We start from the raw sequence: 24,287 nt of genomic DNA, 5'->3' as shown, positions 1-24,287 counted from the left end.
ATCACTCAGAGCGTGGAGCCGATACACAGTTGATTAAATTGACATAAGAAAACTGCTAAGCACTTGGTCTGAGTATAAAACAAAGCTTTAATCAACTGTTTCACAACCATGAGTTCTAGTTACATCACTAGTTCCTGGTTACAAAAACGTCCTGAGCAAGCTGGGCCCACGCCCGAGTATTTACACTTTCCTTGGACGGTGCCACCAGCTGGCCGCCCAGTGTTATCTCATGAGTCATTTCTACATGAATGGTAAGATTCATGACAGTGGCTTTTTCCAGTTGTTGTTTGAGGAGGTTGAAATCTAAAATAGCCATTGCCTCCAATGGAAATGACTTCTTGTGAAGCAGGGGCTGGGTCTTGTCGGAAAAGTGAGGTATCCACTTCGCATAATAGGCGAACATGCCGAGGGCCCAACGAAGAGAGCCAAGGTTCGTAGGAGGAGGGAGCTCCTGAATCGGATGAAGTCGCTCCGGATCTGGTTTGATGACACCATTGCCCACCCAGTAGCCAAGGATGTTGACTGATGGTACTGATTTCACAGGTGTGGACTCACTTAAGGTTAAGTTGCAATGACGGAGAGCGTCAAGAAATTTCTGGAGGTTGGCATCATGCTCCTTCTGGTCATGACCAGCAATGGTGATATTATCCATATATGGAAAAGTGTCCGTTAAGTTCTCCTGTTTGACTAGGCGATCCATTGCCCATTGGAAGACGGCCACCCCATTAGTGACCCCAAATGGAAGGTGACAAAACTGGTAAAGCCGACCATTGGCCTCAAAGGCCATATACTTTTTGTCAGAGTCCTTTAACGGTACTTGATGGTATGCGCTCTTTAATTCAAAAGCTGAAGATACCTTGTAGTTGGCAAGGTTATTGACCATGTCATCAATGCATGGTAATGGGTAGGCATCCAGGTCGGTATACTGGTTAATAGTTTGTGAGTAATCGATGCAAAGACGTTCCTTGTGTTGCTTCAGAGGATTTTTAACAACGACAACTTGAGCCCGCCAGGAAGATGAACGTGGCTCAATGATACCATCAGCTAGAAGGCGAGAGTTCTCTGCCTCGATAAAGGATAGATCATCTTGGCTGAAACGTTGTGATTTAGTGACTATGGGCTTACATCGGGGGGAAAGATTGGCAAACAAGGAGGGCTTGTCGAGCGAAGCCACTGAAAGCGCACAAAACGGTACTTTGGAAATAGCAAGCTCCGGCTTTGACACTCCAAACTCAAAAGTGAGTCTTTTGTGTTGTTTCTGGAAATCCTGTCCAAGGACCACATCACTGCATGGTTTTTGAGCACCCCGAGCCGGGTGGAGAAATAAGTGTGACCATTGAGAATAAGGTCGACAAGACAAAAGCCAGAAGAGTTAGTGGTCAGTGTCGTCAGAGCCATTGCAATTTCCCTGTCCGAGGGGTAAATATGCAGTTTTAACTTACTGACAGCCTGCTCACTGATGAAGCTTTCAGAGCTGCATGAATCGATTAGTGCACTCAAAATGTGTCCATTTACCAAAACCTTTGTGGCTGCATGGGACAGGCTTTGGGGAAAAACAGCTGTGATAGGACGAGGAGCAGTATTACCCTTGACAGCTGTAACCTTATGTAGGGGTTTTGCAAAATCCCCTATTTCCCTGAAGATTTAAAATATTGGTCCACATCATGGACGAAGAATTGGGTGATGTGACTTGTTTACAGTGTTTTAAAATGTGCCGAGAACCACAAAAGATGGACAGAATGTGGACAACACCGGAGTCGTAGAGCTCTGTGGAAAATATTCACACACCTTAAGACAGTGGTTTTATTAATAAAATTGTTCCCTGGAGTTTGGGCAATCACAAAAGGTTTTAAAATGGCCACAGAAAGCATTGGCCACGAAGAATGAGGCTTGAAAAAAAGCAGCTCGAGTTGCCTGTGTGAAAAAGTGGGAGGATACAGTGGCAGTCATAGACCTGCCAATCAAATGGAGGTTCCCTTCAGAAGCACTTGAAGTTGCTTATTTACTTAAGAGATTAGCCCACTTGAGAATAACCACAGGACAATCGATTCGAAACTGCTTCTGTTTACACAGCCATTCAGTCATTCAATAACTACTCAGACACACAATGAGACATTGAAACCATGGACCAGATTTTGAATGGGAACAGTTTAAGCATTGAATGGGTTTCAATCACCCATCATTCTGGACAATAGGGCTGTTGCATTCCCTTTTGTTTTAGCCCAGGTGAGCTCCGGATGTGGGCGGGAACATTTCGGCCCCACAGTGCAGACACTTTAACCCATTCCAACCACTTTGAATCATCCAATCAACAGCTTTTCTCTTGTGTGTTGGAACTTTTTTGGCCGTGAATTTTCCAGACAGGCAAACAGCAGGGGGGCTCACCAGGTATATAAGATAGCTCCTGAGACGCTATTGCTCTGGTTTTACTTCCTGGGACCACGGGTGCTCTTCTCTCTCTCTCTCTCTCTCTCTCTCTCACTTCGCTGGACCATATGTGAGCAGAGTTTCTGACTCCTCAGCAAAGCAACCTAGTAAGGAGGTGGGGGATGGTGAATTAAGGGGATATTGCTAAGATTGTTTAATTAACATTGTAGCCATTTAATCCCTCATTTTTACCATCTGCATTCCCCCATTTAAGCAATTTTACTGTAATTACTGTGTTCACAATCACAGAATCACAGAAACCCCATAGTGCAGATAGAGGCCATTTCGGCCCATCGAGCCTGCACTGACACATTTCCCACCCGATCCCCGTAACCCCTACACCAACACATATCTCACCCTATCCCTGTAACCCCACGTATTTAATCCCCCTAACACTAAGGGTCAATTTTATCATAGCCAATCAACCTAACCCGCACATCTTTGGACTGTGGTATAGTTTATAATTTGATTGTAGTTCATTTAGTTAATTAAACTTGATTTTTTTCTCTCATCCAAACCACGTGTCCGTTTTAATATCATTAATTATAAGTCCTTCAGTCAGAACTGGAAGGTGGGGTAGCGATTCAAAACCGCTGTTTGAAAATTGGTTTATTGGAAATTGGTTTACAGTGTAGCAGCAGGCTGCCTGACCAGGTGAATTACCGTAAACCAGGTAAAAGATTGGAATTGGTCAGAGTGCAGGCAAAGGCTGCAAGACTAGGTAAATTACCTTAAACCAGTTAAAAGATGCCCCCCTACACTTATTAGTGGTTCTTGGGAGAGGAGCAGTTTTATAGAAAGCAGCTGCAAAACTAACAGGGGCTCTTGACCGGTATACCTTAGGAAAGTGACCTTTCTTGCTAACAGAGGCTCTTGACTGGCATACCTTAGAAAAGTGACCTTTCTTACTGCAATTATTGCAGATTGCTTTACGAGCAGGACAACATTTCCTACAGTGGAATGCACCACCACATAAGAAACACTTCCTTCCAGACTGCCAAGATGCCACTAGGGCAGGGTCATCATCAGTGAGGGCTTCTAGGGTAGGGTCATCATCAGCTAGGATAGAGTCATCATCAGTGAGGGCTTCCGCCCGAGGCCCATTTGAGGAGTCACCAAAAGTGATAGCAGCAGTCCGGGCACACGGTAAAAGATAGACAACTGCATTTTTTTTTGCTAAGTCCAGAGAACATGCCTGGTCATAGGCAGCTTGTAACTTGAGGGTTTTATTCTCCAACAGACGCTGGCATATGAAGGGAGATGCAATTCCATTAATAAATGAATCACAAATTAACTCCTCCTGGTACTTCTCAGCTGAGACAGCTTTGAGATTACAATCCTTGCTGAGCCTGCGAAGCTTTTGAAGGAATTTGTCAATTGATACCCTGGGTTGTTGTCGAGTTGTGGCCAATAGATGCCGAGCAATAATTTCATTTGGGGCCTTAACATATAGTTGCTGTAATATTTGGATAGCAGAGTCATAGTCTACACAGTCTTCGATATAGTCAAACACATGAGGGGATACATAATTGGCAATTATCTCTACCTTATCAGGAACATTCTCACCACACACCCTGAGGAAGTTGCTGAAGGTACGATACCAGTGTTTCCATACCTTAGCAGTTGTAGGTGAATTAGGGTACAGGGCAAGACGGGTGGGTCAGAGTAGTTTCTCCATGATGGATTGATTACTACCTCTGGTTCCCTTCTGCCGTTTGCATCATTGCCGTCTGTTCCCAAAACCACTCAGAGCGTGGAGCAGGTCCAGTTGATTAAATTGACGTAAGAAAACTACTAGGCACTTGGTCTGAGTATTAAACAGGGCTTTAATCAACTGTTTCACAACATGGAGGTCTAGTTGTCCTTCACTCGTTCCTGTTTACAAAATCTCCTGAGCAAGCTGGGCCTGTGCCCGAGTATTTATACTCTCCCTAGACAGCGCCACCAGCAGGCCACCCAGTATTATTTCATAAGTTTTTTCTACATGAATGGCATGTAGTCATTTCTAGATGTCACACCTCACACGCAAACGATCTCCACAAATGTACCCACAGACACAACCTCCACAACCATACCCCACACATACCCACAGACACATCCACACCCAAACACACCCCACACAAGCACCCCATACACACGCACCCACATACCCACATACTACACACACAGACCCCACACACATGGACCCTTCATTCTGAATTAAAGAACTTTTATCACTTCCAGAAGGGTAAAAAAACGTAATACTCCAAAGAAGTAACTAACCCACTAATTAGAGTATAAAGTCTTTTATTTTCCCAGCCAATGAAAACTATAATTACAATTGCAGAACACCAGATAACAGAGGATCTTCACAAAGCTAACTACACTTCCACTTTCTGTAGGCTGCCTGACAAGATTGGATCAAATTACACATTGCAGGTACTCTACAGCAGGAAGGATCAAATTACACATTTCAGCCAAACTGTTGGGTGTGCCTTGTCCTCCAAGTGGACCAATTAGAAATTTGGTCCAACCCACTGGTGTTGCAAATAAACCCTGCTCCAGAATTTGTAGTTGCTTTTGTAATTTCAGCCACTTTGCTCAGACTGTCTTTAGTGCATTATTGGCTTTTTGGGGATAAAGAGAATTTCAGATGTTTTGTTCTTGAAGAGACTGGACCACATTCAGAATGTCTATAAAATGAACAAGGAAATGATGGTGCTTTAACAATGAAGTGAAGAATTGGTAATGTGCCGATGCTTTCACAATGTTGGGTTCTGCGAGTATAAGCAAAACTCAAAGACGACTTTCTAGGAGTGATAATGCCCTTTCAAAGTGGCAACATGAAGAGGTAATTTCAGTATTGCAACAACAGTGGATATAATATTTTTTCACCATGTGATTGGTATAATTTAATATGGAATGGCTGGGAATTTAGTTCAAAGTGAATTGAAAAATCTTGGCAGCGGTTACCTATCTGACCTACCATTATATGCTGGCAGCACAGTATGCTGACCATCTGACTCCAAGTGGGATTACCAGCAAGGTCCCCCAAAAAACATAGGTCCACTTGATTCACAGAAAAGGTTATGGACAATAGCCCAATTTTAAAAGTAATTCTGTCATCCTTGTGTCTTCATCAGAACAAATTCGTCCAGATTTGATCCCATTTGTTGGAATACTCAGAATTTTATTAATGTTAGAGAGTTATATCTTTACCCGTTCCTCAAAGTCCACCATGATTGATCTTCCTGCAGTTTGGGAAGCTTTGCTACCAGGAGACGTGAACAATGTTCATCTCATCATTAGAGCACGTTGGGTCAGACTAGACTAAACACTTAGGACTAGAAAGTCATTATAGCCCAGGAATGGGTGGTGTCATTATTGGAGAATTGGAGAATTAGTGCCAAGTGCTAATGCTTTAGACTGCATGCAAAATTTGTGCTCACTGCTCAAAAAAATGATTGGAGTCCTAAATCAAGTCTTAAAGCCTAAGCTCATTGACATTACACTCAAAGGGTAGACCAATATCAGGTGCAGTCTAATCGCAAGTCATGATTGCCACAGGCTTTTTTCAGTACTTAAAGGGGAGGTTTATTGATGCTACAGTATCTCATTCTAGTATTGCTGGCTGTGCAGCTGTCTCAGTAAGCAGCAGGAGGACAAGGCAAAGGAGCCAGAGGACTGAAGCAGCTGTACTCATGGCAGAACCACGCCCCACGGAGAGAGCCCGCAGATTCTGCAATCAAGCATTGGCGGTGTTGGTGTTCGCTATGGAGAGCCGAAGGGTGGTGCTCCACCCAGCGAGTGGCAGGAGCCCCTCACCACAAGTCTTCCACACCATATGGAGGGAGGTAGCACAGCATGTCTCGGGCAGCATTATGGTCCCCAGGACCCACACACAGTGCAGGAAGAACTTTAATGACCTCACTTGGGTGTAAGCTAGGCCTGATAAGAGGTCAAGTAAGGGGCCTTATGATAAACAAACTGTCTAGGAGATTGTGCAAGATGTCCAAACAGGAGATAAGCAGAGGAATGACCTCATGAGTCTGGGAGGGGTCTGCTGTAGGTACCTATTCCCCTGTAATTGGGCAATTGAGTGGGTAACAAATGATTGACGCGAGGTATCCACTGGCCCCCCGAAATAAAGTATATAAACGGGCAGCCGAAAGGGAAAAACAGGCCAAGTGGGAAAGGGCTTCCCCGGGGTGGATTCATGCTAGCTTCGGCTCACCGCCTTGGTCTAGCTCAACCTCTGAGGTGGATTCATGCTAGCTTCGTCTTAACACCTCCACCAGGTGACCAAAGAGGAAGAGACTGCTGCTGCAGACTACAGGGATCCGAGACCACAATTCTGAGTCAACCTCCATCCGTCTGTCCATCCATCCATTCTGGGGCCGGTAAATCGTTCTCATCTATAAGGGTTGTATGTTGACAATGACGATCTTGATTGCATGTTGTACTTAATTTAAACTGCCGCTCCTTAACAAAGTGACCTATGACTCCTAAGACCCTTTGGGTAATCTGTGTGTGACCTGTGATCCAAATCTTACACGGGTGGTCAGGGTGAGTGAATGCTTCAACAAATGTTACATACCACCATCTGAACCACAGTCTTCACACACTGCACCACACCTCCAGCACTAACCCACCAACAATCTCTACCTACCAACACTCACACCCACATCTCACACACAATGACAGCTATTCAACAATGGCAGGCACATCGCCCAAACACATTGCTCCACATTCACTCATACACTTTCCTTTCTCTTGAAGGCTAAGGTGGCTCACAACAGGAGAGCGTAGAAGTGCACAGGTGGTGGACAAATCGACACCCATCTACGACCTGCGCTAGAGAATAGAGTGCTGCAGATTATTGGGTGCCAGATGGTGGGTGCTGTGGCCACCAGCGACATTGACCCCCTTGGGGGCAACAACGGTATGTTCATGCCCACTCCTTCTTCTCACATCCCACTTCCCCCTCACCCCACAAGCATTTTGCACTTTCCAGCTAATCATGCTGCATGCATTCATTTCTTCCTTCCTGCTCCCCCTCCCCTCACCTTAACCCGACGCTTGTACCTTTATGCTTTCAGATAATGAGCAAGCACCTGAGTAGCCTGTCCCAGAGAGCGAGGCGGGAGAAGAGGAGGAGGAAGAACACACCGCGTTACTGCATCTCTCACCCGCAGGCACCAGTTCAGATACTGGCACTACACGTTCTTTAGAGGCTGGTATAGTAGCGGGATCTGCACAGGGTGAGGCACCGGGGACGAGTGCGCTGCAGCAAGGCCAGGAGGAAAGGGTAACTCGGGGGCCAGCTCCCTGGAGGGCGAGTTTGCGTGCGAGTTCTGCTGCACAGGACTCAGATCAGGACCTCGATGGGAGGCCTTTAGAAGAAGGGTGATGCACATGGAGATCATACGTGCAATGGCAAGGGTGCCTGAGAGCCTTTTGGCAATGGTAAGGAGCGTGGAGGAGTCCACCTCCAACATTGCACAAAGCTCTCTGCATAACATGGAGCCCATCATTTCCAGTCTGGAAAGGATGGTAGACTCCCAGAGAGACCGTGGTGACCCAACCCTGATGCCGCATGTGATGGGCGATCTGGCAGCTTCCAGTGCAGCACAGGCGGAAGCGAAGCAACGTCTTAGTGCTGTAATGCAGACTATGGTTGGTGCCATTCAATCTCAGACTGCTCTCATGCAGTCTCAGTTTGATGCCATGCAAGCTCTGACTGCTGCCATTGTGCCTGAGTCTTCCACCATCGACCAGGGCTTTCATGGTGTCGCAGCAGGCCAGCAATCTGTGCTGCAACAGATTGCTAGGGATGCTGACGTGCTGCCCCGGGGGAGTGGCAGTGGGTCAGTGGAGCAGAAACCGGCTGTCATCTCTCAGGATGACAGCATTCCTGCTCCCACCACTACCACTCCACCATTGCCCTTGTCGCTGTCTGTCATGCAGCCAGCCCAGACTGCTGATGCCCATGCTGAGATGGTGCAATCTACAACCGGGCCTTCCAGGCCCAGAGCTGGTCGAGGGCATCCTGCAAGGTCATCTGAAGTCTCCCTCATGGACACTCAGCAGCCTTCCACCAGCCCTGCTGCAACCATTGGGTCAACACTTCATAGGAGCACTAGAGTAGGCAAAGGCACAGTAACGTGAGGTAGTAAGGGATTGCACAAGGGTGAATAGTAAATATTGTTGTTGTAAAAATGTGTTCACTGATTATTGATAAATGTATTAATTCACTTCGGATAATGTTGTACTGTCTCTCATTTTGTTACTTGAGCAGTATGTAACTGAACCGACCAGGGGGCAAGCAACCTTAGATCTGGTCCTGTGTAACGAGACGGGATTAATTAACAATGTCCTAGTAAAGGGTCCCCTTGGAATGAGTGACCATAACATGGTTGAATTCCATATTCAATTAGAGGGTGAGGAGGTTGGATCTCAAACAAGCGTGCTAAGCTTGAATAAAGGAAACGATGAAGGTATGAGAGCGGAATTGAGTAGAGTGGATTGGGAAAATAGATTAAAGGGTAAGACGATACATGATCAGTGGTGTACATTTAAGGAGTTATTTTACAACTTCCAAAAAATATATATTCCACTGAGAAGAAAAGGGTGTAAAAGAAAAGACAGCCATCCGTGGCTAAGTAAAGAAATTAAGGATAGTATTCAACTAAAAACAAGAGCATATAAAGTAGGCAAATCTAGTGGGAGGATAGAGGATTGGGAAAACTTTAAAAGACAGCAAAAAATAACAAAAAGATTGATTAAGAAAGGGAAGATAGATTATGAAAGTAAATTAGCAAAAAATATAAAAACAGATAGTAAGAGTTTTTATAGTTTTTTAAATAGAAAAAGGGTGGCTAAAGTTAACGTTGGTCCCTTAGAGGATGGGACCAGGAAATTAATGGTGGGAAATATGGAGATGGCAAAATCACTGAATGAATATTTTGTATCAGTCTTTACAGCAGAGGACACTAAGAATATCCCAACACTGGACAAACAGGAGGCTATGGGGGGGAGGAGCTAAATACGATCAAAATCACTAAGGAAGTGGTACTTGGTAAAATAATGGGACTCAAGGCGAATAAATCACCTGGACCTGATGGCTTACATCCTAGGGTCTTGAGGGAAGTGGCGGTAGGGATTCTGGATGCATTGGTAATAATTTTCCAAAACTCCCTGGACTCAGCAAAGGTCCCGGCAGACTGGAAAACTGCTAATGTAACACCCTTATTTTAAAAGGGCAGTAGACAGAAGGCTGGAAACTATAGACCGGTTAGCCTAACATCTGTGGTAGGTAAAATTTTGGAGTCCATTATTAAGGAGACAGTAACAGGACATTTGGATAATCATAATTTAATAGGACAAAGTCAGCATGGTTTTATGAAGGGGAAGTCATGTTTGACAAATTTGCTGGAGTTCTTTGAGGAAGTAACATATAGCGTGGATAAAGGGGAACCAGTGGACGTAGTGTATTTAGACTTCCAAAAGGCAGTTGACAAGGTGCCACACAAAAGATTATTGCTTAAGATAAAAAATCATGGGATTGGGGGTAATATTCTGGCATGGATAGAGGATTGGCTATCTAACAGAAGGCAGAGAGTTGGGATAAATGGTTCATTCTCAGACTGGCAAACAGTAACTAGTGGTGTTCCGCAGGGGTCAGTGCTGGGTCCCCAACTCTTTACAATCTATATTAACGATTTGGAGGAGGGGACCGAGTGTAACATATCAAAGTTTGCAGATGATACTAAGATGGGAGGGAAAGTAGTGAGCGAGGAGGACATAAAAAACCTGCAAGGGGACATAGACAGGCTAAGTAAGTGGGCAGAGATTTGGCAGATGGAATACAATACTTGAAAGTGTGAGGTTATGCACTTTGGCAGGAAAAATCGTAGAGCAAGTTATTATCATAATGGCAAGAAACTGGAAAGTACTGAAGTACAAAGGGATCTGGGGGTCCTGGTGCATGAAACTCAAAAGGTTAGTATGCAGGTGCAGCAAGTGATTAAGAAGGCCAATGGAATGTTGGCTTTCATTGCTAGGGGGATAGAATATTAAAATAGGGAGGTATTGCTTCAGTTGTACAAGGTATTGGTGAGACCGCACCTGGAATACTGCATACAGTTTTGGTGTCCATACTTAAGAAAAGACATACTTGCTCTCGAGTCAGTACAAAGAAGGTTCACTCGGTTAATCCCGGGGATGAGGGGATGGACATATGAGGAGAGGTTGAGTAGATTGGGACTCTACTCATTGGAGTTCAGAAGAATGAGAGGCGATCTTATTGAAACATATAAGATTGTGAAGGGGTTGGATCGGGTGGATGCGGGGAGGATGTTCCCGATGATGGGTAAAACTAGAACCAGGGGGCATAGTCTTAGAATAAGGGACTGCTCTTTCAAAACTGAGATGAGGAAGAAGTACTTCACTCAGAGGGTGGTAGGTCCATGGAATATGCTGCCCCAAAAAGCTGTAGAAGCTACATCATTACATAAATTTAAAACAGAAATAGACAGTTTCCTAGAAGTAAAGGGAATTAAGGGTTATGGGGAGCGGGCAGGAATTTGGACATGAGTCCAGGTTCAGATCGGACATGGCCCTGTGGGTAGCGGAGTGGGCCCAGGGGCCGTGTAGCCTGATCCTGCTGCTATTTCATGTGTCTAATTCTGTTAGATTCAGGAGATGGTTCTGTGATAGTAGATTGGCGGTTAGGATCAGATCAGCCATGATCTTATTGAATGGTGGAGCAGGCTCGAGGGGCCGATTGGCCTACTCCTGCTCCTATTTCTTATGTTCTTATGTTCTTATGTTATTTCAGCTGTGTGCTGTGATATGGCCTGCGATAACGATGGAATGATGGGGATGTGGTGAGCAATGGGGATCTGGAGTTGAATTTACTGGAACTGCAGTCTGATGAGGCGGTCATGGACCGCCCTTCCGGAAGGCCGATCGAGTGGCTGCCTCCTCCCTCACCCCTGTTCCTCCTCCTCCTCCCCTCCTCCTTGTCTTCCTCATCCTCCTCGTCGTCTTCCTCCTCCTCCTCTCCCTCTTCCTCCTCCTGAGGTGGTCCCGCCATCCCTGCTAGCAAGGGCTGGGCCCACATGATGGCCAGATTATGGAGCATGCAGCACACCACGATGAAATGGGACACCCGCTCAGCTGAGTACTGGAGGGCTCTTCACGAGTGGTCAAGGCAGCGGAACCTTTGCTTGAGTGCTCCGATGGTCTGCTCAATTATGTTCCTGGTGGCAGCATGGCTCTCATTATATGAGTGCTGGGCAGGAGTGTTTGGGGTTGCGGAGGGGAGAATTGAGCCAGGTGGAGAATGGATAGCCCTTGTCTCCGACCAGCCAGCCGTGAGCTTGACGTGGTGGCTGGAAGAGTGCTGGAACACCGGTCTAGCGCAGGATGAAGGCATCGTGGCTGCCGCCAGGATAGCGGGCATTGACATTGAGGATTCGCTGTCTGTGGTGGCACACCAACTGAACATTAAGTGAGTGGTAGCCTTTGTGGTTACAGAAGATCTCAGGATTGTTATGTGGTGCCCGCAAAGCCACGTGGGCGCAGTCAATGGCGCCCTGCACCATGGGGAATCCCGCTATCCTGGCAAAGCTACATGCGCATTCATCCTGCCTCTCTCTGGTGATGGAGAATGAAATGTAATCCCTTCTCCTACTGTAGAGAGCCTCTGTGAACTCTCGGATGCAGCGATGGACAGCGAACTGCAAGATCTTAGCTATATCTCCTGTGGCAGACTGGAAGGATCTGCTGGTGAAGAAATTGAGGGCGGTGGTGACCTTGACTGTCACTGAGAGAGCCATAGTCACCCTGATCTGAGGCTAGAGGTCTGGTTGCAGGAGGTGACAGAGTTCTGTGACTACATCCTTGCTGAAGCAGAGCCTTCTAATGCACTGCTCCTCATTTAATTGGAGGTGGGAGAAGTGCTGTCGGAATACCCTCAGACGGTAAGGCCTCCTGTTGAGAGCCCTGATGGCCCTCCTCCTCCCTCTGGCCACATGTTCCAGTCTTTCTCGCTGCCTCCGCTTTCTCCGCAATAGATCCTGGAGGGCGAGGTCAACTGCCAGTACAGTTCCCATTAATGTAACCAAGTGTAGCACTTGATATCTTGTCAGAATAAATGTCATTAATTTTGAGTAGCCACAACACTCCTGAAAGTAAAAAACCTTTAAATAACTCAGTTAAATTGTTGCACAATCTCAAATTAAGAAGGAAGCAGTGAAACAGCACTAACCTGAAAGATGCGACTGATCCCTTTAAATACCTCCCCTGGAGCCGCCATCCACCTGCTTGATGCCTCCTCTCCCTGTTGTTGTCGGGGCGAGACGCTAAGGCAGAGGGCGATAATCAATTTGGCCGATCGGGCACTCAGTGAGCATTGCAGGTTCACTGAATTCACGATCTGCTTGGCGCTAAAGCCCCAGGTGCTAACTGTTAGTGATGGCACTAAGGGGCAACTGGATTTGGCGTGCGGCGCTGCATTCGCCTCGCCCCGGCGCTACTGAATTAGCGCCCCATTAGCACCCCCACCAGGCGCTAACGGGAGGTGCTAACCAACTGAATTTCTCCCCCATAGTTCATTTTGTTGCAGCTCCATTGTCATGCTACCCAATTATCATTATGACTACAGAAATAGTACTGGGAAACACAGATACTGTCTGAACAATTAACACCCACCGAAATACCTTGCAGCTCACATAATATATTGATGCTGTACAACAGTTCTGTTCCTGCACAGCTACAAATGCAGCGCATAATCACAAATATTTAAAGAGGAACCATTTTCTTATGTTCATCAATAAATAGACATTCTTATTATGAACACAGCTAGCTTTTGCTAGACACTTTTATTGAGCACATGTGGACTAGGTACAGTATCTGTAGAGGCTTCCATCTTGACTGCTGCCTTGTGGGTAGCCTAGTGCCTCATGGGTAATGTAGTGTTAATATACATACAGCTGGGTAGTGTAGTCTTATACATACAGCTATATACAGCTCTACGGCTCCACCTAGTGTCCACTATAGAATGACATGTTATTGATCATTACATCCACCTTTCTTTGAGGTTTAACAAAATCAATATCAATCAACTTTCAAGAAAACAATAAAGATAATATCAGTAACACTTTTGTTAGTGCTCTATAAACATAAACATTTTCAAAAGAGTCAGCACATTTTCAAAGCTTTACATTGTACTCAAAGATTAAGTCTATCAGGCTTTTTTACTTCACGTGTGGATCTTCGCAACACGGGTAAGTCTGATGTGCCTTCATGAGATTGTTCTGGCGGTGAATGACAAGATGCAGTTGCGGCATTGTCATCAATCTGCTCTTGAATAGTCTCTTGTGTTTTTAGGAGGGAACGGCGGTTCCTCCTGAGAATCTGTCCTTCCTCAGTTCGAACAGTGTATGACCTTGGTCCTACTTCCTCAAGAACTGTAGCTTTCCTGTTCCATGCATCTGGATCCTCAATCCTGACAACATCATCCCTTGTCAATGGTTTTAGTGTTTTGGATGACTTGTCATAGTATGATTTCTGTTTCAGCTTTAACAGTTGAAGTCTCTGTCTCAGTTCCTCACTTTGCTGTTCTTTTGCACAGCAGGGTAGCGTGGTGCGCAACTTGCGACACATTCGTATTTCAGCAGGTGAAGAACTACAGTCTAAAGGTGAGGCTCGGTAGCTCAGCAGGGCGAGATAAGGATCAGACTTGCTTTCTGTCGCTTTCTTCAGTAGCTGCTTGAGAACTTGAACACCTTTCTCTGCCTTACCATTTGACTGAGCATACAAAGGACTGGATGTGATGTGCTGAAAGTCATAATGTGCTGCAAACTGTTGCCACTCCTTACAGTTGAAGCACGGACCATTGTCGCTAACGGCAATCCTGGGAATTCCATGTCTGGTGAAGATGGATTTCACATGCATTATGACACTGCTTGCTGTGGTGCTTGAGAGCAGCGCCATCTCAGGATAGTTAGAATAGTAGTCAATCACTATTAGATACTCTTTACCATTTAAATGAAAAAGGTCCATACCAACCTTTTGCCATGGTGCTGTTGGTATGTCAGCTACTATCATTGGTTCCATTGCTTGTTTGTTTTGGTGTTTCTGACATGTCTCACATTTGCCTATCATGTTCTCAATGTCCTTATTTATGCCAGGCCAATAAACAGTGTCTCTTGCTCTCCTTTTGCATTTTTCAATTCCGAGGTGTCCCTCATGAATCCTTTTGAGCATGTCTTGACGTAGAGCCTGTGGAATGACTATTCTGTTCTGTTTTAGTAATAGTCCACTTGCGACACTCAATTCTGACCTTATGTGAAAATATTTTGGACAGGAACCTTTTGGCCAACCATGATGAATGTTCTCTATTACTGTTTGTAATACTGTATCTTTTACTGTTTCTTCTGCTATTTGCTTTGATTTTGTGTCTGACACTGGCAGCGCAGCAGTGACCATACTCACATGAACATCCACGCCTTCTTCAGTAGAGCTCACATGACTCATTGTGGGTGCTCGGGATAGTGCATCTGCTAACACTATGTATTTGCCTGGTGTGTAGATCAGTTCAAAGTCATATTTTTGCAGCTTCATCATGAGTCGTTGAATCCTTGGAGACATCTCATTCAGGTTTTTTTTTATGATGGCAACCAGAGGGCTGTGGTCTGTCTCAACTGTGAAGGTGGGAAGTCCATATATGTAGCTATGAAACTTTTCTAGTCCAACTACCAAGCCTAGACATTCCTTTTCAATCTGGGCGTATCGACACTCAGTATCAGTCATAGACCTGGAGGCATAGGCAACAGGCTTCCAATCTTCACCCTCTGCTTGTAGCAAGACCGCACCTAGGCCATCTTTTGATGCATCCGTTGACACTTTGATTCTTTTTGTTGGGTCAAAGAAGGTGAGTACAGGTGTGGTTGTCAGCACTGTTTTGAGGTTTATCCACTCTTTTTCATGTCTTTCTGTCCATGCAAACTCATTTGTTTTATGTAGCAGGTCTCGCAGACAGGCTGTCTTGGCTGACAAGTTAGGAATGAACTTTCCAATGAAGTTTATCATCCCCATGATGCGTAGCACTCCTTTTTTGTCAGTGGGTCGGGGCATTTTGAGTATGGCGTTTACTTTTTCCATATCTGGCTCTATTCCTTTACCAGATAGATTATCTCCTAGGAAAGTGACTTCCTGGACACCAAACTGACACTTGGCTTTGTTGAGCTTCAGTCCATTCCGGCGTATGCTCTGTAGCACTTTAGTCAGTGCCTCATTGTGTTCTTTCAGTGTGGAGCCCCAGATGATGATGTCATCAACATAGACCCGAACTCCTTCCAGACCTTCAATTATGTGTTCCATCGCTCTATGAAAGATTTCAGATGCAGATATTATCCCGAAAGGCATTCTGAGGAAACAATACCTGCCAAATGGTGTGTTGAAGGTACAGTATTTGGTGCTCTCTTCATCCAGTTTTAGTTGCCAAAATCCTTGTGAGGCATCGAGCTTTGTAAAGTATCTGGCACCTGACATTTCACTGGTGATTTCTTCTCGCTTGGGAATCTGGTAGTGTTCACGTTTTATGTTTGCATTTAAGTCCTTTGGATCCATGCATATTCTTAGATCATTGTTCTTTTTCTTTACACATACCATGGAGTTAACCCAGTCTGTTGGCTCTTCGACTTTCCTGATGACTCCTAGTGTGGTCATTCTGTCCAGTTCATTCTTGAGCCGGTCACGCAGGGGTGCTGGAACTCTTCGTGGAGCATGTACCACTGGCTGAGCATCCTCCTTTAGCTGGATCTTGTAAGTGAATGGTAGAACTCCAAATCCTTTGAACACATCCTGGAAATTATTCACTACAGAATCCACCGAGTCATCTGGTCTGCTTATGGCACAGTTTATACGGTAGACTCTCTTGACCAGTTCTAAGTCCTCACAAGCTTTGTCACCCAGTAGTGAATCAAGTCTTTCAGCCACAACAGAAAACATGAGATGATGCACTTTGTCTTTGACTGTCACTTTGAGTCTGCATACACCTAAGCTATCTATTTTCTGTCCATTATAGTTCTTCAGTAGTACTGACTTTTTCTGTATTTTGGGCTTTTCTTTTATATTGTTAATGTCACTCATACTGATTAAGTTTGCTTTTGTCCCAGTGTCTAGTTTCAAGGTAACTAATGCTCCATTTACCTGCAGTGGGATCATCCATTTGTCCTCTTTTACTGCATTAACTTTATGTTCAGCATTGTCCATTTATGAGGTCTGCACATTTTCTGTATCCTTTTTGATATTGTCACATGACACCATTCGTACAAAAAATGTCTCACTTAAATCAGTGTCCTCAATTACATTAACTCGTTGCCCTTTCTTAGTTTTTACTTTTGAAAAGCATTGTTTGGCAATGTGATTCTTTCCATTACACTTTGTGCACATTTTTCCAAACGCTGGGCATTGTCTTAACTGGTGTTTGTAAGCACAGCATTTACAATTAAAAATTTCATCCTCCGATTGCTTTTCATTTCTGTTCTGCCCACGTTTCTTCCCCTTGTAGGACACAGCACCGACAGCAGCATTATCACTCATTACAATCGCATCATTATTGATTTCACTGAAAGTCTTCGCGTGCTTTTGAGCTAGCTCACTGGCTTGGCATATTTTCACCGCATTTTCCAAATTTAGTTCGGTTTCTCTCAACAGACGTTCCCTGACATTTTTATCATGAATGCAAACACAATCTGGTCACAAATCATGGATGCTTTGAGCTCAGAGAAATTACATGTCTGTGCTTTCAGTTTCAGATCAGTTATAAAGGTATCAAAAGTCTCATTTTGCTGCTGTGTCCGAGAACAGAAGATGTATCTTTCATAGGTCTCATTCTTTTTGGGAGAGCAATGTGAATCAAATTTTTTTAGCACATCTTCTAATTTTTCTCTGTTCTCCTCTGGATTAAATACAAATGTATTAAATACCTCTATCACCTGTGGGCCTGCAACTGTAAGCAGCAACATTATCTTCCTTGCGTCTGGCTTCGTACCGAATCCGATGGCTGCAATGTAGAGTTCGAATTGTTGTTTAAAAGTCTGCCAATTGTAGTCGATTTTTTCTGTGAGTTTCAAACGCTCTGGTGGCTTCAAATTCTCCATGTCGCTTTTCACAATTTTCAGCAGATCTTCGCCATCCTGGTACCATCTTATGTTCATTAATAAATAGATATTCTTATTATGAACACAGCTAGCTTTTGCTAGGCACTTTAATTGAGCACATGTGGACTAGGTACAGTATCTGTAGAAGCTTCCATCTTGACTGCTGCCTTGTGGGTAGCCTAGTGCCTCATGGGTAATGTAGTCTTAATATACATACAGCTGGGTAGTGTAGTCTTATACATACAGCTATATACAGCTCTACGGCTCCTCCTAGTGTCCACTATAAAATGACATGTTATTGATCATTACACACTTCACATAAACAATTTTAGTAAACCTAGTTTGGGTGAGAGAAGAGCCTACAGTGCCATGCATCATCCTCACCACAATAATCACACAGTTTTTGCAGGAGGAATAATTGTGAGGCTATCAGCACTCATCGTTATTAAGGAGTAAGTCGGAAAGCAACTGCCAGCGTCCGCACATGCACAGTTAGATGTGGAAATCAAGAAGTTGCTGTCCAAGTTGCCCTGCTCCTCTAAAAGCTTCATTCTAACAGTATTTGCTGATAAACTTGGCATTTAAACAACAACAAGTTGTATTTTTATAGCATCTTTAATGTAATAAAACATCCCAAGGTGCTTCACAGGAGTGTTATAAGACAAAAAAATTGACACCTAAGGATAAATTAGGGTAGGTGACCAAAAGCTTGGTCAAGGAGCATCTTAAAGGAGGAGAGAGAGGTAGAGAGATGGATCAGTTTAGGGAAGGAATTCCAGAGCTTAGGGCCTTGGCAGCTGAAGGCATGGCCACCAAAGGTTGCGCGATTATAATCAGGAATGCTCAAGAGAGCAAAATTCGTGGAGTACAGATATCTCGGGGGGGGGTTATGGGGCTGAAGGAGATGCAGGTGGTGTGTTTGGACTGCAATATGTGGAAGTTTATGGACAGCGAGACTGGGAAGAGAGTAGAGTAACAGTCAGAAATTGTGCTTTAGGCATTGTGTGTAGAGGGAAAACTAAAAGATGTAAAGTGTTTAAACCAGATGAGAGAAATAAGAAAGTGAGAAAAACATTAGAGCCGAAGGACAGGCTAGGGTGTGTGGCCCAAATAAACATTCTTTATACAAACGCACAGAATATTAAGGAATAAATTGAATGAACTGCAGGTGCAAATTCAAATTGGAGGGCATGACATAGTAGCCATTGCTGAGACATGGCTGCAAGATGGTCACAACTGGGAAATAAATACACCAGGTTATAAGGTCTACAGGAAAGATAGGGAAAATGGCAGAGGGTGAGGAGTAGCCTTAGTGATTAAGGATGAAATCACTTCAATGATAAGAGAGGCTATAACGAGAGGTAAGCAAGCAGTGGAGAATTAAGAAATATGAAAGGATTTAAGACTGTAGTGGGAGTTGTGTATCGGGCCCCTGGTAGCAGCTGTGAAGTACTAGATTGTATAAATGCAAAGATTAGACAAGTGTGTAGTAAAGGCAGAGTGGTTCGAATGGGGGATTTTAACTTTCATATAGATTGGGATAAGCAGACTAGCACCTGTCAGAAAGGTAGTGAATTTCTTGAGTGTGTCCGGGTTAGTTTTCTACAACAATATGTCCTAGAGGCTACAAGGGGGAAAGCCATATTAGATTTAGTAATAAGTAATGAGCCAGATTTAGTTAACAGCCTAACTGTGCATGAACATATATCCAATAGCGATCATAACATGATCGAGCTCAATGTAACAATTGAAAGGGAGAAATGTGAAACAGCAGATTCTAGATTTGGGTAAGGCCGACTTCAAAGGGATGAAGCAGAAACTGGGCAAATCTGTTAATGGGTAAAATGACAGAGATCAGTGGGGATGTTCAAAAAATAATTTAATGTGATACAGAACCAATTTATACCACTGAGGGGCAAGAGGTCTACTTGCCAAAAGAAACAGCCATGGATGACTAAAGAGGTAAGGAACAGCATAAAACTAAAAAAAAGTGTACAAATAATGCAAAAAGTAGCACAGATCCTGGCAAATGGGAAAGATACAAAGAACAGCAAAGGGTCACAGAACAGATAGTAAGAGCTACAAAATGAGAGTATGAAAAGAAACTTGCAAGGGATATCAAAATCAACACAAAATCCTTTTACAGTTATATTAGGAAGAAGAGGTTCGTCAGGAGCAATGTTGGCCCCTTAAAAACTGAAAGCAATGATATTGGCCCATATTTTCTAATCAGAGGCTTCCTGCGTGTGGAGGCCTCCGATCTGCAAAAAAATCTACAAACTTACCTGAGGGCTCCCAAGGTGCATACACTTCCACTCCTGGGCCTCTCCAAACTCGAAATGCGCAGGGCCCACATATCCCAGAGGCACATGCAGTTCGCAAGCGTCCCTGGGATCACGTGGGCCATGGGGAGCCAATAGGAGAAGGGAATCTCCCTTCATGCACTTGACAGATAGACCTGTCAAATATATGAATGGAGATTGTAAAGTCCGCGCCTCAATAATACACGGACTTCGGGAGAACAGTTTAACAGGTACTTTACTGAACAGGAGGGCAACATCAGACTGAAATACAGAAGCCTACTAGGGCCTTTTATACAGGGGTGGTCACTGCCGGTACCGCAGTCTAAAACCAGTTCTTCCCTTAAAGGTACATACACAACAATTCCTCCCCTTTTAGATAAACAGCACATAACATTCATTTAACAACTAAATAATAACTAATTACAACTTTCTGGATATTATATACATCAACTGAAATAATCATTTATAAGTTCGGTCTTTGAGAAGGCTTCCTGATCCGGACTGAATAGCGCCTTTCTCGAGTATCCTGTTCTTGTGGCGAAGCTGATTCTGGTTCATGGTCACTGGTTGGTTCATCAGCTTCCAATACCACTGCTTCTGAGTTAGACGCAATCTGTACTTCAGGTTGATTACCAGGTGCACCTTCTCATGGCATGGGTTTGGCTTGTTCCTGTGACTCTAGAATCTGGTCAGCATGGCGCCTCACAATGCTCTCTCCAACATCCACTGTGTACATTAGTGGTCCCTGCTGTGTGCATATCGTTCCTGGCTGCCATTTTTCTGTTCGGTAGTCGCGGGCCAAGACTGGTTGCCCTACCTTGAAGCTCCGGGTTGGCTTCTCATTTATGTGCTGGAATTGCTTATCCTCAACATCTTGTCTTATGTTTGGTTTGAGCAAATCCAGGCTACATCTTAGCCTTCGGTTGAAGAACAGTACGGCTGGAGCTTGGTTGGTTACTGCATGTGTCGCATTCCGGTAAGCAAACAAGAAACTATCCACCTTGTGTTGTAGTGGTATGTCGTCATTATACATTGCCTTTATGGACTTTTTAAAGGTCTGAAAAAACCTCTCAGCCAATCCATTTGTGGCTGGATGATATGGGGCAGATGTGTAATGTTTCACCCCATTATTCTTCAGGAACCTCCGGAAATCCTCAGACACAAACTGTGGGCCATTGTCGGAGCAAATCTGTTCTAGCAACCCATTCCTGGCGAAGATGGTCCTTAGGACTGCAATAGTTTTCTCCGTGGTGGTGGAGGACATTTTAATGACCTCTGGCCATTTCAAATGGGCGTCCACAGCGATTAGAAACATTGAGTCCATAAATGGACCAGCGAAATCCATGGAGATGAGGGCCACTCCCATGGATATAGCGGGGCCTGTGGTGGAGCGTTTTGGACCTTCTGGCATCCTGTGCATCTCTTGGTCATATCCTCAATTTCTTTATCGATTCCTGGTCACCACACAAATGCCCTGGCTAGGGTCTTCATTTTTACCCCTCCCAGATGACCCTCATGAAGCTCATTGAGCACTCTATCTCTCAACTTGGGTGGAATTACCACTCGGGATCCACACATCAATGTTCCCCGGCACACTGACAGCTGTTCTCTCCTTGGCGAGAATGCTGGCAACAGTGAGTCGCCATATGCTGGCCATCCCTTCACCGTCAAATCGTAGACCCGAGAGAGTGTCGGGTCATTTCGGGTTTCCTTCTCTATACTCGAGTTTCTAACAGGCAAACATTCGACTATGGTCGCATGGTATATCTCCACAGGGTCCACTGCAGGTGCTTCTTCTACCGTAGGCAACGGTAGGTGCGACAGCCCATCAGCGTTTCCATGCTGTTTCATACCCTTGTACTCTATGTCGCACTGATGTGCCCCTAGAAAAAGTGACCATCTTTGCAGCCGTTGCGCCGTCCTCACCGGAACGCCCTTCTTTGGGTTAAAAATTGAGACCGGGGCTGATGATTAGTCAGTAGGATGAATTTCTGCCCGTGCAGATAGTGATTGAACTTCTTCACCCCCCACACCAGGCTGAGGGCCTCCCTGTCAACCTGGGCGTAGTTACGCTCTGCTGAGGTTAGCAAGCGCGATGCAAAGGCTATTGGCCTCTCTGAACCGTCACGGAATTTGTGTGACAGTACCGCTCCAATGCCGTAGGGTGACGCATCACATGCCAACCGAATCGGTAGTGTTGGGTTGTAGTGGACCAATACTTCTTTTGAAGTAATTAGGCATTTACATTCCTGAAAGGCACGCTTACACTCATCACTCCATTTCCATGTCACTCCAGTTTGCAGCAGGGCGTTCAGTGGGTGCAGAATTGTAGATAAGTTCGGCAAGAACTTATGTTAGTAGTTCACCAACCCAAGGAACGACCTCAGTTGCGACACATTTTCCGGTGCTGGAGCCTTGACTACAGCCTCAATCTTGTCCGGCGACTTATGCAACCCTTCCTCATCAATCATTTGGCCACAATACGAGATTTGTCTCCTGAAGAACTCGCATTTGGGGTGGTTGGCTCGTAGCCCATATTCCTGTAATCACGTGAGCACCTGCTCCAGGTTGGCAAGGTGTTCATTGTCATTTTCGCCCGTAACCAGGATGTCGTCCAAATAACACTGGGTCCCCGGGATCCCTTGCAGGACTTGTTCCATTGCCCTCTGCCAAATAGCCGGGGCCGATGCTACCCCGAATACCAGTCGATTGTACTGGTAAAGGCCTTTGTGAGTGTTTATCGTAAGGTATTTTCTAGATGCTTCTTCCACCTCCATTTGTAGATACGCTTGGGCCAGATCAATCTTTGTAAAACATTTCCCTCCAGATAGTGAGGCGAAAATATCTTCTATCCGCGGAAGTGGATACTGTACTGTGTGCAGGACTGGGTTCACAGTCACCTTGAAGTCCCCACAAATGCGAACCTTCTTTGGCTCCCCAGGCGTGCTGCTCAATGCTTTCTTCATTACAGGAACGATGGGTGTGGCCCACTCGCTCCTGTCTACCTTGGACAGCACACCCGAACGCTCCAGACTCTCCAGTTCAGCTTCAACGGCTGGGCGGATCGCGTATGCCACCGGTCTGGCCTTGAAAAATTTTGGGTTTGCGTTATCCTCAATCTTTATTGTTGCCTTTACTCCTTTTAGAGTCCCAAGTCCTTGTTGGAACACCTCTTCCGCGTCAGATAGAATTTGTGACAGACGTCCAGGTGCGACGTCATCATCCTTTTTGTCAGTCACAGTTAGCGCCAGAATGGAATGCCAATCCAATTGTATTTTTCGGATCCATTCACGTCCCAATAATGGTGGTCCTTCATCTCGTAGTATATACATATATAGTTTCTGTGTTTCCTTGCCGTTATATTTAACTGGCACCCTTATTTTTCCTCTGGGGTAGACCTTTTGCCCCGTGTATGTCTTCAATACAATGGATGTGTCCTTTAAGGGTATGTGTGAGAATAGCCGCTCATAGTCTCGTCGATTCATGACAGTTAGGGCTGATCGTGTGTCCAATTCCATCTTTACTGGGGACCCTGCTATCATGAGGGTGATCCAAATGGTTCGGTGATCTTCCTTTGCGATCACATTGTGTAACTTTAGGCAACTTAGTCTCCTGCTCCCGGAGTCCTTATCACTCTCCTGATCTTCCGAACTACTGTCTGTCAGTTTCTTTACTTTCCTGTGGCAGCACGGTGGCATAGTGGTTAGCACTGTTGCCTCACAGCGTCAGGGACCCGCGTTCGAATCCAGCCTCGGGTGACTGTCTGTGTGGAGTTTGCACATTCTCCCCATGTTTGCATGGGTTTTCTCTGGGTGCTCCGGTTTCCTCCCACAATCCAAAGGTGTGCGGGTTAGGTTGATTGGCTATGATAAATTGACCTTTAGTTTTAGGGGGATTAAATACGTGGGGTTACGGGGATAGGGTGGGATATGTGTTGGTGTAGGGATTACAGGGATCGGGTGGGATATGTGTCGGTGCAGGCTCGATGGGCCGAAATGGCCTCTATCTGCACTGTGGGGTTCCTGTGATTCTGTGATACTGTTCCTTAGTAGTCCTTGTCGTGTTGGTTTTCTTTCCCGACCTGCAGACTCTTGCTATATGTCCCATTTTTCCGCATTGCCTGCATAATTTGTCCTTAAACCAGCAGTCCTTCTGCTCATGGGTTGTTCTGCCGCAGTGATAGCACTTTTCTGCTCCATACGCCATTTCGTTAGCGCTGTATTCTTGTGGTTTCTGTTGTATTTCCGCAGCTCCCCGTGCCACTGCTTCATAGGATACTGCCACGCTGAAAGCCTGTTCTAGCGTCAGGTCGTTTTTTGAAAGTAGTCGTTTCTGGGTTCCTTCACTCTGGAGCCCGCAGACAAACTTATCCCACAAGGTGTCTGCCAGTCCTGCTGCGAACTGG

Source organism: Somniosus microcephalus, chromosome 1 (assembly GCF_052327205.1).
Source record: "Somniosus microcephalus isolate GS21.2 chromosome 1, FLI_Smic_1.0, whole genome shotgun sequence".
NCBI classification, from domain to species: domain Eukaryota; kingdom Metazoa; phylum Chordata; class Chondrichthyes; order Squaliformes; family Somniosidae; genus Somniosus; species Somniosus microcephalus.
The sequence above is the reverse complement of the archived record's forward strand: the minus strand, read 5'-3'. Positions refer to the sequence as shown.